Raw genomic sequence first — 6420 nt, 5'->3', positions numbered from 1 at the left:
TCAAGTGTCGAGTGCATCCTTTGGGTCGAGAAAGAATTGTCATTGCGGCATGGCTGCTAGTAAATTTACAGCTACAACTCCGGTGAATGTTGGTCGGCGTTTCTCAAAATGTTCCAAAACTAAGGTAAGATGAATTTCACAGATTCGCCTCTTTTTAATTTTATAAATAAATTATTTTTCCATTTGATTTGATAGGGTAAAAGATGTCAATTTTTGGAATGGGATGATGATCTGCTAGATCCAAGGATTGCTGACCTTATCAGTGTTTGAAGTGTGAAAGGGACGCTCTTAAGCGTGAAAAGATTATTCTGCAAATAAAGGTGGCTGGATTTGAAAATATATTAGCAATAGATATTCACGAGGAAGGTGATGATGATGGAGATTGAACTAGTGTGAGGGCATATTTCTGTAAATTGTACAGTTGGAGGGATGGTTAAGATGAATGAAATGAGGCTCAATAAGCGGGTAATGCTCTTGTGCATCGTTGTCGGGTTTGTGGAAACTTGGATAATGAAGTGAGAAGGAGAACATTGTTTTGTTGGAAGTATTTTGGATCATGTAATGTTGTACTAATGTAATGTTAAATTTGTTGAAGTTATTAAATGTGACCTTGAGTCTATTACGCAACCAAGTAGCTAGTTTATTGATGGACCAAGTGTCTATTACGCAACCTCTGGGTTATGCCTGATGCAATGTTATATTTGATCAAGTTGTTAGTACTAGACAAATTGTCTACTACGCAACCAAGTAGCTAGTTTATTACTAGACACATTGTCTATTACGCAACCAAGTAGCTGCTTGTTGTAATACAATAAGTGCTAAGGAAACAAAAACTAAGCATCAATAGTTAATAAGCAGCAAGGTAGTTTCATTACATAGAGGTAGATGCAAATATCATAAATTACTACAAGTTCACCCAAAAAGAATTTGGCCCATGACCAACACAACTTGAAATTTCAATTATAAAACTAAGAAGGGTCCATCCTCCCCCTGAAGATATCAACTACAAATATTTTTCCGAACAACTCCATTTGCTTGTCATTAAGCTGATCCAGCAGTGTATCAGTTAACAGGAAGTCAATAACCTTCATTGCATATGCTCTACTGCTTTCACTATAATAATCAAAGACACAATTAATTATTAAAGAAACCAGAAGAATGAGTAAAACATAATGGATAACACATTTAATTTACCTTTGTTGAATGGCTGGCACATCCATAATACGCTCTCAGGACCATTTTTTTCGTAAGCGCATCTTGGCCTAAGTTTGCAAACTGGCCAATATCATCAAAATCCTAGGAATCACGAGTGCGGGGGGTTGTACCAGTTCTTCTAGTTTACCATCATTATACAAACTGACATTGCTATCGTAAATTCAAATAAAACCCTCTGCCAAGTGGAAAACAACAGGCAAAAAATACTTATTATCAATTTGCCACACATAGTACAACAGCTTAGCCTTGCACCGCTCCACAACCCTAGGTTTTGGCATACTTCCTTGAGGATATAGCATCATGGGTGTAAGACACAAGTCTTGACAAGCATCAACTATCTCACAAAAATCCAAATCATTTCCCTCTTTACTGACAACCTCCTTGATCTTATCCCATGCAGAGCACAAGTTGCTGCATAATGCAACATCTATAACAACATGACTACAGGCATAAAGGCGTGGACGTTTTATGTTTCGGACATGAAACAGTGCCAAAAGTTCCTCCACATGCTAAATATTATAAAAATTTGTACGTTAAATATGGAGCTACTAAAAAAGAAATACATACAGTGAGTGATTAAGGGACTTACAAAAATTAAAACGGACGGGTTAGCACCGCACAACTGCTCGAAAAACCTCCAGCCATAGCTGCCAATCAACAAGTTTTTGGGAAACTTCTCCTTGTCAAACCATTCACGTAATAGTTTCTTATCTTCCTCCGAAACTGGTTTGAGTACTTCTACCTTTGGTTTCTTCTTCTTGCTCTGTTTCAGCTTCCTCATCTTGCTTGTAGAAATTGGAGTATTAGTTAATCTGATTTGCAATCTTGTAACTTTGTACCAAGGTGACTCAACTACCTTAGAAGGGCTCTCATTCTAATTTTGAATCTCCCTAAGGATATTCAACACCTTATCCAATTTCTTATTCACAACCTTCAACTCTCCGCGCACGTATGTATCACTTAGCTGAGCATTGCACATCCTACATGGTCCTCCTCTACCAATATCAGAAAAACCACAAACTAGTGGTAAACCAGGAATACTCTCACCCAAAGTGTCATCATCAACAATGTCAGCTTCATTATTAGTCTTTAAGCTCGCTGCACCAGGTGCTTTTTTAATGGCAGACACCCATTCCAAATCAATCGTTAGCTGGTCGATTATAGGATCTGCTACCTCATTGCCGTATGGTACCAAATTCTTTATGTAGTCCATATCCATCTCATGTAGGGTAGGAATAAGGTAAGGGTACATCTTCTGGAATATAGCACAGATAAAAGTTATTAGACAAGCAATACAAAACAATAGACATGAGGTCTATGATAATCTCCTAGTTTGGTTTATTCTAATCTACTGGTGGAGTTCTATTGCACTCTCTATATTACCACACCAGAGTTATCAACTCTCTGCTTAAAGAGATCTCAATCAGGGTTAGATGTCACTTTCTTGTTGTGCCATCTCAACATCCTTGGCAGCGACATTGGTACGACCTTTGATTTCTCAGCACTACAACCAAATAGCAGAATTGCTTTGTACGCCCATGCCTAAAAAAATTTCATAAACATAAAATTATTTATTTTTGTCTGCAGTAAATAAAATAATATTACTCAACTGCAAAGAAATTTGAGAAGGTTGTTTTAATACTTACCATGAATGTCCATGGGAAGCCGTATAGGGCATAACTACCCGATTTGGACTTTTTAGATATTATTTTTCTTCCTATTTATCGCATATGATTTGTAATTGGCAATATGTACTTCTTCAAGTACTCAATTGTAAGCTCAAAACACTCCTTGCCGCATGGATATTTCATGAAAAATTCCAAATTGTTAGCCATACGAATCCACTTCTTATCGTCGCACGCTATGTTATCCCTTGCAAGCAAGATTGAATGGACAAACCACACCCATGCAATCTTAAACCTCTCGACTGTGTCAAACTTCTTGGACTTCAACTATTTCAAAAGCAGTTGTGCATCCACCCCTTTCCTACTAGACTGGAAAATTTTGTCGCATAATGCTTAGTCATTATCCATCACTTTCTTCATAGCTTCTTTACTTGGTTTGGAACCACGGTTCAATCCAGTAATCATAGCAAATTTCTTCAATCCAAAGTGAACATGCTTGTCATCAACTAAAAACCACAACTCGCGCTTCTTCGCGCAATAAATTTGGCGAAGCAGCAGGGAATGGACAAGTTGTCAATTGAACTGTGTCCAGTGCTCTGAAAGTTTTGCAAACTGACCAAAACAACCACTATTAAACTTTTTCATCAATTTGATTGTTCTAAGTTTATTCTTGAACTCGTGGAATACATTGATCCTAGACCCCACACTTATTTTGGCCGAAAAATGTCTATACTTTCTTAGAAAAGTCCTGAATCTGTATTTGGATGCGTCGATCGCCCTTACAAACACAGAAATTGACAAAGCATTTTGGTCACCTTCAACTGCTGCATTTGTTTCACTTTCCAGTCCATCTTCACCATCTTCAAGTTGTTCATCATCTTCTTCTTCATCTTCTTCTTCTTCTTCTTCTTCTTGTTCTTGTTCTTCTACTACATCTTTTTCTTTTTCTTCTTCAACATCTTTATCAACCTCCTGAGCATCATCATCACTATTTTCATCATCCCCCACACCTAAAGCTTCATCATCACTATCCTTTTCTTCTTCAATAATTATTTTTTCAGATTCTTGTTCTTCCATTTGAGTTTATGCTGCATTTGTAATGACCCGGTCGGTCGTTTTGAATATTATAACTCCATTTCCCCATTTACTATTCAATTTATGCCTTATAATTAATTTATGACTTATCGGGTTAGTTGGTTCGGGTCCAGAAGTAATTCGGAGTGAAATGAGACACTTAGTCTCATAATTGAAAATTTTAAGATAGAAAAGTTGTCCGGATGTGGATTTATGTGTAAACGATCTCGAATTTGAATTTTGATGATTCCAATAGCTCCGTATGGTGATTTTGGACTTAGGAGCGTGTTCAGAAAACTTTTTGGAGGTCTGTAGTGGAATTTGATTTGAAATGTCGAAAGTTGATTTTTTGGGAAGTTTGACCCGGGGGTTGACTTTTCGATATCGGGGTCGAAATTCGATTCTGAAAATTTAAATAATTACGTTATGTCATTTGCAACTTGTATGCAAAATTTGAGGTCAATCGGACGTGATTTGATAGGTTTCGGCGTTGTTTGTAGAAATGAAAAGTTTCAAAGTTCTTTAGTCCTGAATCTATGTGTGATTCATATTTTTAGTGTTATTGGATGTGATTTGAAGACTCCACTAAGTTCGTATGATATTTTAGGACTTGTTGGTATATTTGGTTGAGGTCCCGAGGGCCTCGGGTGAGTTTCGGATGGTTAACGGATCAAAAAGTGGACTAAAATAGCTGCTGCAATTTCCTTGTGCTGCAAATTCCTTCTCACAGAATCGAGCCCAGAATCTCCCAGAATCGAGCCATGAATCGTGCCCAGAATAGGGCCATGATCGAGCCCAGGATCGAAGGCAGGGCCGAGGGCCATGATCGAAGCCACGATCGAAGGCATGGTCGAGGGCCAGGATCGAAGCCACAATCCAAGCCAGGGTCGAGGGCCATGATCGAAGACAGGATCGAAGCCACAATCGAAGGCAGGGTTGAGGGCCATGATCGAAGCCATGATCGAGGACCAGGATCAAAGGCCAAGATCGAGGCAGTACCGAGGGCTAACTAGGCAGAATTATAAAGCAGGGGACTTCATCCCATTCGCCATTTTTGACAAATTGGAGCTTGAGGAGAGGCAATTTTTGATATATTTTCAAGAAAAACTTGAGGTAAGTCCCTTGTTATCATTTCTATTCCATAGTATTGAATTATCATCGAATAATCCGACTAGATTACATGTGTTTTGAGGTGTAAATCGGAGATTTGAACTTAGAAATTTGGAAATAAGATTTGATGATTTGGAGGTCGAGTTGAGGTCGGATTTTAGTAAAATTAGTATGGGTAGACTCGTGGTGGAATGGTCTTTCAGATTTTATAACTTTTGTCGAGTTCCGAGAAGTGGGCCCCAAGGGCGATATTTGAGCTAAATTTTGGATTTTTATGAAAAATTTATATTTTCATATGAAATTAATTCGAATAAATTTTATTGATTGAAAAGAATTATTTGTGACTAGATTTGATGCATTCGAGGGCTGATTTGCGAGGCAAAGGCATAGGAGAGTAAAGAATTTTACGTTTTGAGGTAAGTAACAGTTATAAATCTGGTCTTGAGGGTATGAAACCCCGAATTTTTATGTCATGTGATTATTTTGGAGGTGACACACATGCTAGGTGATGGGCGTGTGGGCGTGCACTGAAGGAATTGTGACTTGGTCCGTCCCCTAAAACTGTAAAGTTGAAAAACTTGTTGTTCGCTATATGCTCTCATTGTGTTAAAGAAATTTGATTGAAAATCATGTTAAAAATCATGCTTAGGCTATGTGATAGTACTATTGGGACCCACGGAGGTCGCGTACATGTTGAATTATTTGCTAATTGTTGTCTTGTATTCAGTCATGATTTTACTTGTGCATCATACCTTAGTCTTTCTTGATATTTGTTGATTCACTATGTTATCTTTGTTTGGGTTGATCTTTGTGATTTCCAAGAGCCCGAGAGACTAGAGAGGTTGAGGACTGAGTAAGCCCGAGGGCCTGTCGGTGAGGTAAGGATATTATGGCACGTGAGTTGTCCGTGCAGGATATTATAGCACGTGAGTTGTCCATGCAGCACGTGAGTTGTCCGTGCGGATTATGGCGCTTGAGCTGTAGTAGCCCCTTTGGAGTCTGTACACCCCCAGTGAGCACGGGTAACTATTGAGGTTGAGTGCTGAGGGCTAAGAGCCGAGTGGTTGACCTATTGTGACGAGTTGAGTGACTATTGCCCTGAAAGGCTGGACTTGCTTTTCATTTGTTGTTGCATTTAGTTGCTATCTGTCATTGTTGTAAAATTCTCTGAGATATTCTATATCTGGATTACATGAACATGAACTGTATAATATTGATTTGACTTAAACTGCTGGATTTGAAAGCATGTCTATTCTTTGTTGGAATTACTGAAAGTGAACTATAATTGTGTAGCTCGTCACTATCTTCAGTTCCTTAGGTATTATTGTTACTTGCTGAGTTGGTTGTACTCATACTACACCCTGCACTTCGTGTGTAAATCTAGGTGCTTCTGGAT

Source organism: Nicotiana tomentosiformis, chromosome 4 (assembly GCF_000390325.3).
Source record: "Nicotiana tomentosiformis chromosome 4, ASM39032v3, whole genome shotgun sequence".
Classification (NCBI taxonomy): Eukaryota; Viridiplantae; Streptophyta; class Magnoliopsida; order Solanales; family Solanaceae; genus Nicotiana; species Nicotiana tomentosiformis.
Note: the sequence above shows the minus strand (reverse complement) of the source record.